This window comes from Mauremys mutica, chromosome 21 (genome assembly GCF_020497125.1).
Source record: "Mauremys mutica isolate MM-2020 ecotype Southern chromosome 21, ASM2049712v1, whole genome shotgun sequence".
In the NCBI taxonomy this organism is placed as follows: Eukaryota; Metazoa; Chordata; order Testudines; family Geoemydidae; genus Mauremys; species Mauremys mutica.
In genome coordinates, this window is record NC_059092.1 from 24955050 (window position 1) to 24965534 (window position 10485).

The 10485-nt window shown below is 49.3% G+C and overlaps 1 long non-coding RNA gene across 2 annotated transcripts; it reads right to left on the minus strand.

The window, feature by feature from the left end:
• Nucleotides 1-53: 53 nt before the first annotated feature.
• On the minus strand, nucleotides 54-6972 carry LOC123354538. Of its 2 annotated transcripts, none has more exons than XR_006574777.1 (3): nucleotides 3477-3503; nucleotides 1619-1795; nucleotides 54-209 (listed from the first exon to the last, which is right to left on the minus strand). It is a non-coding gene; the product is annotated as an uncharacterized LOC123354538 (long non-coding RNA). The 2 variants fall into 2 exon arrangements; XR_006574776.1 differs by lacking the exon at nucleotides 3477-3503 and adding an exon at nucleotides 6934-6972 and having other exon boundaries at nucleotides 55-209.
• Between the last annotated feature and the right edge of the window lie 3513 nt (nucleotides 6973-10485).

Genomic DNA, 10485 nt, shown 5'->3' on the forward strand with positions numbered 1-10485 from the left:
TGGTGTTGACCACATTTAAGAAGTTTAATCAAACCCCATTTTTAAAACCACCTGTGGTCTGTGAATGGCAAAGGAGGCGATGAAGCAGGGTCTGTCCTTCAAAGTCCTGGAGATCACGATTCCATACGCCTGTTGCACTGGGGGTACAGCTCAGGGGTAGAGTGTTTGATTGCAGATCAAGTGGTCCTTTGTTCAAACCCAGGTGCCCTCTTAAAAAAAAGAAAAACATTTTCATTTCCATTCTCCATTATGTTCAGGAGCTCCACCATACGAGGATGCTTGAAATGAATGTGAACACTCAACATTTCGCTGTCCAAATGCATAAAAACCTAGCAAACCTGTCCATCCGCTGAAATCCGTTCCAATCCTCTAAGTGTCTAGTTTATGTTTTCATCAATTAAACAAAGGGATTATTCCCTGAAGCAGAGCACAAGTTTGAAATACAGGCAGCAGAAAGCCAATATTCATAATGTCAACTACCAAAAAATGATACACATCTAGAGATAGCATAATTATAATTAGCCAATCAGAACCTCTCCATAGACCCCTTACACAACCACGTCTCTGTAATATTGGCTGCAAATATAGAACAGTGGTTGCAACGGTGATCTATACAGTTACAGATTATGTCAATAACGTCACAGGAGGTGACACGGCATCAGTGAGACTGATACTGGAATACTGCCTCCAGTTTTGGTGTCCTCATTTGAAAAAGATGTTGTGAAATTGGAGCTGGGGCAGCAAAGAGCCACCTAATGTTCTGAGGGCTGGAGAAAAATGCCTTCTAGTGAGCTACTGAAAGAGCTCAACCTGTTTAGCTGATCAAAAGAAGATTGAAAGGTGACTTCATTGAAGTGTTGAAGTGCCTTAATGGAGAGAAAGGATTGGGTATTTAATGGCTCTTTAATCTAGCAAAGAAAGGCATAAGAAGACCCAATGGCTGGAAGGTGAAAAGAGACAAATTCATATTACAGCTAAGGCACAAATATTCAACAGCGAGGATGATTCACCACAAGAACAAGCCACCAAGGAAAGCGGTGGATTCTCCATCTCATGCTGTCATTTAATGAAGACAAGATGCCTTTCTGGAAAGTGTTTGATCAAAAGTAGCTCTTGTGTAATACAGGAGGCCTGTGATATGCAGGGGGTCAGATTAGATACTCTAATGGTCTCTTCTGGCCATAAAGTCGACTAATTTCTGAAAAAACTGAGTGTAACATTGGGAGCAGCGTCTGATGTTTCCCTGTCTAGCTGGCTTGCTGCCTAGAACGAACACTCCTTGAGGGGGGTGATCCACAGGGAGTAGCTCAAACCTCCAAAGTGCCTGGCCAGGGGCAGGACATTAGCACAGCAAGGGAGGGGTGTGGCAGTTACCCCTAGCAGTGCCAGTGCAGGGTGGATGCACCTCATCACAGACAGCATTTCCCAAATGTTGGGATTAGCTAGGAGATTTCTGCAGGAGTAACCTCCTGTAGGGACTGGGTCACAAACACCTTGGGAACCAAATACCTGGGCGTTTTCCTAGTTCCAAATCACTTGCTGTGGAATTCTATCCCTGGATCATCTGAGACAATATTGACTTAAACAACTGAACTACCCTGTGACCATGTGCACTTACTTCGGTCAGTTGCACCCATTTGGGGTCTGCTGCTGTTCACCTTTTCAGAGTGGAGATTTAAACATACAACTGTTTCTTTGATAACATGTCCAACAGCTTGGAGTATTCTCTCCTGTTGACTGAACTGCATTTGAATTTTCTCCATGTCATCATGCAGGGATAGGGGGAAAAACAAACCTGAAGTAAAAAAATGGTCATTTGTCTGAAATTTCCCCAAAAAATCTGAGCTACATTCTGTCAAACAAAACTAACATGCAGTTATATGACCAAGAAGCCTTCATGAAAGATAGAAAACCCATCTCACAGAGAGGTAGAAGACACTTTCATTTTAATTTAAAGTGAAATTCCAGACTAGGTTACATCTGATGTCTCAGAATCAGGATGTGAGATTCTCCCACGATCCACTGAAACCTGCTTCACCCAGCGGTTTCTCATGCATCCGACAAAGTGGGTATTCACCCACGAAAGCTCATGCTCCAAAAGTCTGATAGTCTACAAGGTGCCACAGTATTCTTTGCTGCTTTTACAAATCCAGACTAACACGGCTACCCCTCTGACATCTTTCTCATTAGTGTTATTTACAGGAGGTTTAGCACCTTCATAATGGGAGAAAAAACAGCCGACCTTCCCAGAAGCGGCTTTGCCATTGAGAGAAAAGGGGATTTGAACGGTGCTTGGGATCCATTTGAAATCCCCTTCCAAGTCTGACACTTTCATAGCCTGCCAGACTGACTCTGATTTAGGATCAAAAACGTACAACACCATTCAAGCATGGACAGCCAAGAACATGACCCCACCAGACACGGGAAGCGAAGGAATACAAAGGGGTGAACTGTGCATGGCTCAGGCACAAGGTAACAGTTCTGGGGTGATGGGGAAGGATGGAATGTCTGAGTCTCCCCATCTCCTTCCAGTGTCACAGAGCCTAAAATGACCCTTATTTCCCTGACACTGCTCCAGCTCTTCATCATATTTAAATATATTTTAAATGAGAAAAAAAAGTCAACAAAATAACTGCTGTTCTGCACAATCCAGGGTAATGTGAGAACAACTGGAAATGAGGAAATCTGTCCTCAAAGAGGAACTTGACGTCTCTAACAGTAACTTTGCACTGGCAGGAGGAGTATAAATGTGAATCTCCAGGTTTGTTTAGAAAAGGAAATGTGATGATGGTTAGCTCAGACAGGAGGAAATGTGCTAGATAACTCCACCGACTATCCATGGCCCATGTCTTTAGTGCAAGAATAGTTCTCTTTTTACATCAGGAAAGTGAACTCAAGCTAGCTAACTCCATGACAACCACAGTGATGAGACCCAGGTAGATTTTATCTCAACGTAGCTGGTTGAAGACAGCCCCTATCTCCCCCACCTGGGGTGATGACATTCCTGGTAGAAAGGACACACACTCCAAAGTCTCGCAGGACAATGGAGTTGATACAAAGGACCACAGGATCCACCCCAAAGACAGGCGAGCTTCAAAAGTGGGCAACTCATGTGTGGGAGCTGAGGAACTACAGTGTGCAAAAGATGCAAACAGCCTTAACACTCACTACCTGGGAACTGTCAAAAGAATTAAAGAAAAAAATCTCCTGACAGCTCTAGAGAAGGTTTTTATGAAGTCTATCTCCTTTACGGATTCTCTGATGTTTAGAAAGGCCTGAGCTATGAGTGAAGCTTTTCCCACAGCCGCAGCATTCATATGGTCTCTCTCCAGTGTGGACTCTGTAATGTGTAACAAGGGTTGAGCTCCGAGAGAAGCTTTTCCTGCACTCACTGCATTCATAGGGTTTCTCTCCTGTGTGGACTCTCTGGTGAGAGATAAGAGAGAAGAGGTGAGTGAAGCTTTTCCCGCACTCACTGCATTCATAGGGTCTCTCTCCTGTGTGGATCCTCTGATGCATAGTAAGGTTTGAGCTCCGAGAGAAGCTTTTTCCACACTCGCAACATTCGTAGGGTCTCTCTCCCGTGTGGACTCTCTGGTGAGAGATAAGGGAGGAGAAGTGACTGAAACTTTTCCCGCACTCACGGCATTCATAAGGTCTCGCTCCTGTGTGGATCCTCTGATGCCTAGTAAGGTTTGAGCTTCGGGTGAAGTTTTTCCCGCACTCACAGCATTCGTAGGGTCGCTCTCCCGTGTGCGTTGTCTGATGAGAGATAAGGGCTGATCTCTGAGTGAAGCTTTTCCCGCACTTGCAGCATTCGTAGGGTCGCTCTTCTGTGTGGATTTTCTGATGAGAGTTAAGGGTATATCTCTGAGTGAAGCTTTTCCCGCACTCACAGCATTCATAGGGTTTGTCTCCTCTGTGTATTCGCTGATGCCTACTAAGGGCTGAGGTACGATTGAAGTTTTTCCCACACTCACAGCATTCGTAGGGTCTCTCTTTCGTGTGGATTATCTCATGTTGAATAAGGGCTGAGCGGTAATGGAAGTTTTTCCCACACTCACTACACGTAGTCTCTCGCTTTTCCGTGAGGATTTTCTCCTGGGACGTAGTTTCCTTGAGGTCCCTGTGAGTTCCCTGACAATTAATGGGTTCATCCACTCTCTCCACTGAGTGGTTTCCCTGCTCTCTCTCTGGTCTGGGGTAATTTTCACCAGCTTTTCCCTGCTCATGGGGGCTGGACACACTCCCTTTGGCTCTTCGCAGTAATTCCCCATGCGCTTCGGCGAGCTCAGCATCTTCCTGGTGAAGATTCTGCTCCTCGCTCTCCCTCACCACCCCATCACCTGCTAGAAGAGAGGAGAAATCTCAGAATTGGGGATGGAAAGGCAGAGAACAAACCCAAGTAAGTGCTGGAGAGACAGAAAATAAAAATCAGGGACTGAACTCCCCCTAACTCTTCCCCACAGGGAACAGTGGAGGGGATCAATTCTGCTCCCCACCCAGGACCGGCCTTTAGGGGGGGCCGTACGGGTGCCCCACCCAAGGGGGTGCTGGGCGCAGGGTTTGGATTCCCACCTGACCTGCTGCCAAGAGGCTCGCTGGGCTGATGAAAGCGGCACAGGGAGGCAGATAAGCAGCTGCGTGGGGGAGTGGGATAGACCTGAGCTGCAGGGGGAAATTGGACGACCAGCCGTCAGAGTCAGGTGACTGCTCCGGAGCAGAGGGGCCCCTCTCCGCCCTGCTCCACGTGTGCAGCTGCTGCTGTTCCTGTCCCCCCACCCCCCGTTCACCCCCGGAGTCGCCCCGTCCACCCCCGACTGGGAGCATCCTCCTGACTGCTCTGCGGGGGGGAGGTGCTGATTGATGGCGGGGTGATCCCCTCCCCCCAACCCAGGTACCCAATTTCCACTGAGCTGGGGTGACGGGACGGGGGAATCTGCGTGAGCTGCTGCCTCTCTGGGGCCGGAGCTGCCGGCAGCTGCTTGTGTCTGAACAAGCCTAGTTCAGGCTCCTGACCCTGAGAACTTTGTTAAAGAGACAGCGCGCTCGCTCACTCAGGCACACACTACACACACACACACTACACACACACACTACACACACACACACAGAGTCCTTCACACACTCCCTTCAACATACACACACTGTTTAATATCCTCCCCCCAACACACACACACACACACACACCAGGGCTCCCTGCATCCAGGTCACTTCCCCACCTGGGCTGTGCTGAGACATCAGGAGCAGCTGCTCTCCTGCCCTCCCCTTACACAGCCTGCAGGGAAAGTGACCTGGGTGCAGGAAGCCCTGACGTGGCTCCTTGCTCCCCTCTCCCAGCCCCCCAGGGCTGCGTGGGGCGGGGGAGCAGCAGTCCAGTGGGGGAGCGAGCAGCAATGCCAGCTGCTTTGTGCATCCAGGTCAGGTTCCCCACGTGGGTGCAGGAGGGGGATGCCGGGGTTAGAGGCAAAGGGGGCACAGTGCAGGGGTTGAGGGCACAGGAGAGTGGTGCAGGGGGTAGCAGTGAAGGGCTGCATAGAACCATAAAATATCAGGGTTGGAAGGGACCTCAGGATGTATCTAGTCCACCCTCCTGCTCAAAGTAGGACCAATTCCCAACTAAATCAACCCAGCCAGGGCTTTGTCAAGCTGGGCCTTAAAAACCTCTAAGGAAGGAGACTCCACCTCCCTAGGTAACCCATTCCAGTGCTTCACCACCCTCCTAGTGAAATAGTTTTTCCTAGAATCCAACCTAGACCTCCCCCACTGCAACTTGAGGTCAGTACTCCTTGTTCTGTCATCTGCTACCACTGAGAACAGTCTAGAGCCATCCTCTTTGGAACCCTCCTTCAGCAGTTGAAAGCAGCGATCAAATCCCACCCTCAGTCTTCTCTTCTGCAGACTAAACAATCCCGGTTCCCTCAGCCTCTCCTCAGAAGTCATGTGCTCCAGCCCACTAATCATTTTTCGTTGCCTTCTGCTGGACTCTTTGCAATTTTTCCACATCCTTCTTGTAGTGTGGGGCCCAAAACTGGACACAGTACTCCAGATGAGGCCTCACCAAGGTCGAATAGAGGGGAACGATCACGGCTCTCGATCTGCTGGCAATGCCCCTATTTATACAGCCCAAAATGTCGTTAGCCTTCTTGGCAACAAGGGCACACTGTTGACTCATAGCCAGCTTCTCATCCACTGTAACCCCTAGGTCCTTTTCTGCAGAACTGCTGCCCAGCCATTTGGTCCCTAGTCTGTAACAGTGAATGGGATTCTTCTGTCCTAAGTGCAGGACTCTGCACTTGTCCTTGTTGAACCTCATCAGGTTTCTTTTGGCCCAATCCTCTAATTTGTCTAGGTACCTCTGTATCCTATCCCTACCCTCCAGTGTATCTACCACTCCTCCCAGTTTAGTGTTATCTGCAAACTTGCTGAGGGTGCAGCCCACACCATCCTCCAGATCATTAATGACTGCGGCACAGGAGTGGAGTGCAAGGGCTGGGGTGAAGGGGGCACAGTGCAGGGGTTAGGGGCTCAGGAGAGGGCAGGTGTTGTGATGCATGAGGGGGGCAGAGGTTAGGAATGAAGGGGTGTAGGGATTAGGGGTGCAGGAGGGGGGCAGGCATTTGGGGCAAAGGGACACAGTGCAGAGGTTGGGGGGAGGGGAACGTGGGTTGCCTAGGGAGCCCATGGGAGCCAGGGGCACCAAAATGCAAGTTCGCACCGGGTGCCATTTCCCCAAGGCCGACCCTGCCCACATCCCATCCAAACACTCAGTAGGAAGGGAGGGAGCTCCAGCCAAGGTGTCAATCATCATCTGTAGGAAGCCAGGAGTGAGATCTGCTGGGGACTGTCCTGAGCTCACAGAGTCTGTGTGGGGAATCCCAGCGGGGTCTCTCAGGCACTGACAGTTTCTGGGTTGGTTTAATGGTTCCTCACCTGTGCAGGGACTTCCCAGGATCTCGCTTTCCACTGAACCAGGGAGATCCAGGACCCACGGCTCTTCCCCTCCTTCCAGCTGGAAGATCACAGAGGGTTGGGAAACTGGAAACCCTGCTCAAGGGAAAGAAAACAAAGGAGATCCGGGGAATTCATAGGCTATTTATCATCATAAAAAACATTCTATTAGTTTAACCCCAGTCCATTTTAAACAATAAAATCGCAGGGCCAGCTCCCCAGGTGCTTGAAGATGCAGAACACTCTGCTTAGGAGGGATTTAACTATCCCCATCTTTGCTGGGAACACACACAGCCAGACACTCATTATCAAAGTGGCTCCTAAAAAACAGAGACTGGAACTGCATTTCCCAGAAAGTGACGACTCCAGACAGAGGGCAAGTGTCCCTGGCACTGCATCTTGCTGACAGACAGGTCCAGAGCCAGAGAGTCCAGGGGAAGCTGGGAACAGGAAGCATGGGCTGGGGGGGTTCAGTGGAGTAAGGACCAGGAAGGGCAGGGATATCACTGAAGGCAGGATCTCAGCAGCATTAGATGTCAGGAAAGCACATCCTGCGGCATTAGGGAACCTAGTGAGTCAGGTATAAAGGGAGGGAGCATAAAAAACACTGTGTGTGGAGAAAGCTGGCAAATTAGATGGTGTAGTTCAAGAGCCACAGACCAAAGGAGAATGTGAGAAATAAGAATCAGGCCACGTGACTTCAGGAGGGAAAAATTCGAAGATCCAAAGAACATGCAGAGAAGAAAGACGGCGGCTCTTGCAGGTGGGGATGGAAAAGGAAGAGTCTCCGTGGTTCATGGAGCCAATTAGTTCATTTTATCATTCATTGATCATTGTTATGGTGATCTCATATGTTATTTCAGATGTAGTCACTGTGTACGAAATAGATTTAAGTTGTAGGTATAGACAGAAGTAAGACAGGTAGAGCCCTGCATGGATACAAAATTTATATCCGCATCCGACCTGCGATCCGCAAAAATGGTCCATGGAGATCTGCAGATTTTCAGGGCTCTAGGAACAAAATTTGTACCCGCAGCCGATCCACACAAATGGTCCGAATTCTTCACCAGGAGACGTGATCAAAGCCAAGGGCTAAGGCAATGAATCCTAAAATCTTCTAATATAGGCTGGAAGGGACCTCAAGAAGTCATCTACTCTATTCCAATCGACCTGCGGCAGGATCAGGTGTAAATATGCCAGAAGTTTGTCTGACCTGTTCTTAAAACCCTCCTGGGACAAGAATTCCACAACCTCTCTTTGTAATCCATTCCAGCACTTGCCTATCCTTATCGCTGGAAAGGTTTTTGTATTACCCACCCTCAACCTCCCTTGCAGCAGATCAAGCCAATTACTTCTCCTCCTACCTTCAGTGGACGTGACGAACAATTAATCACTGCTCTCTTATAACAACCCTTGACATATTTGAAGACTGTTCTCAGTTCCCCACTCACTCTTTTCTCAGAATTAAACATGCTCAGTTCTTTCAACCTTCCCTCATAAGTCATGTTCGAGGACCAGGAGGGCGCTTTCCCCTTCTGAATGGAGATGCGCAAGGTGAGGTCAGAGAAAAGGATGTTGGAGTAACTGAGACAGGAGAGGATGACTAAGAGCTCTAGCTGCGCGGATGGATAGGAAAGGCCAATTGTTAAGGATGTTACGCAAAAAGAAAATGCCAGGTGTAGGCACAGCCTGGATAGGAAGCCCCAGAGAGAGCTCCGTGACAAAGGTATTGCACAGTTATGGGCCTGAGTGACAGGCAGCACAATGGTGCTGTCTGTGGCGGTTTGCTTTGCTTTGCTTCAGCTGTTGATCTTTAGCTGATGGCTGGACATCAGTGAGGAGATGAAAGAGAGAGGGGCTGAGATTTCAGTTGCGACAGAAGGAGACAGGCCAGGAGCAGAGAGGCAGAACTGAGAGTTAGGAGCACAGAGATGGTAGTTGAATGTGTGTGCGTGGATGAGATTACCCAGAAATAAGGTGCAGAGGAAGAAAAGAAGAGGCCCAAGGACAGAGCCCCGTGGAACCCAAACAGAAGGCTGGAACGGGGGTCAGCCGGCTCATTCTAAAGACACTCTAATGCAGCGACTGGAGGAGGAGAAGGATGTGACTCATCATGGACCTTTTGATGCCACCTGGCAGAGGGCACAGGGTGCCTAATGTTTTACTGGGATCCCACAGACCAGGTACACGCATATTCGTTCACCCAAAGAGGGCGTGTCAGGTGTCTGTCGAAGAACTAGTTAGGTAGGTCTTGGGTAGCTCTTAAAAGCTTTGCCAGTCCAGCTCTATTGTTTAAGGCTGTGAAAAAGTGCCCACACGCATGCGGACACACACACACCATCCAACATGGCTCTGCTGGCCAAAGCTCAATTACAGACACAGCTATAGCGGCAAAAGCATCCATTTTTTAAAACAGGAAACTAAATGCTCATAAGCTACATTAATGCAGCGTTAAGGTTGCCCAGTGCTGTCTCCTGCCTTGCACCATATGGACGGTGAGTAAACTTAAACCTCTGCAGACCAGGAAATGAAAAGTTAATGTAAACTTTCCCCCAACCCTTAACCCTGTAGCTGGCCAGAACCAGTGAGAATGGTTCTGTGTGGGCCGTGCAAAGGTTAACCAACTGCCACAGGGACTCAGGTATTCAGCTCAATGCAGCAGTAACGGGATGAATTCTATGGTCTGTGGTATAAAGGACGTCAGAGTAGACGACCTAATAGTCACATCTGGCCTTAAAATCTATGAACCTATAATCGACCCGAGGAAAGACTAAGACAAAGACATTGTCTGTGCTGTGCTCACAGGTGGGAATCCCAGCACCTATCCGCATGCCTCCAGCTGTGTGCACTGGGCCAGCTGTAGCTGTGACTGGCTGATGGAGGGATGGGTTGGAGCAGCTGGGCAGAGCTGTGCTTGTGCTATGCAGAGAGGTGCATGTGAAACTTGGGGGGCAATTCTGCCTCATTTCCATGCTGAGTGTTGCAGGCTTGGTCAGCAAAGGTGCCCAAGGGTGTGTTCTTGCCATGGGGGTTGTCAGCACCCTGGTGGCGTATGTTCGAGTGACCTGTGGGGCTTAGTGAGGGGTAAGTGAAGGCAGTGACTCAAAAGGAAAACTCAGGTTGAGGGCAAGGGGGTAGTAACACTGTGCAAGTCTCAGCTGGCCTGTGTGCAGGAGGTTCAGTACTGGAGAGCAGGCCAGGGGGAGGAAGCTTCTGTTTGCTATGATGGAGTTGAACCCGAATATTATCTTAGCAAAGAGAAGAACATGTTAGACATTCTGCTGCACTGCTCTGTTCCCAGAGCGCTCTGTAACAGGGGAGGGGAGAGGGCTAGTGTGGGTGTCTCTGGCATGTCGGGGTGATGCTGAAACAGGGCAGAGCAGAGGTGGCATTGGGGGAGTGGCATGAACCTTAACTCTGCATTTCTCCTTCTAAAAACCGAGGGGACAGGAATCCTTACCCAGCGAGGTCACATTCTCACAGTTCTCCTGCATGACGTCCCAGTAGAGGGCTCTCTGAGTGGGGTCCAGCAGA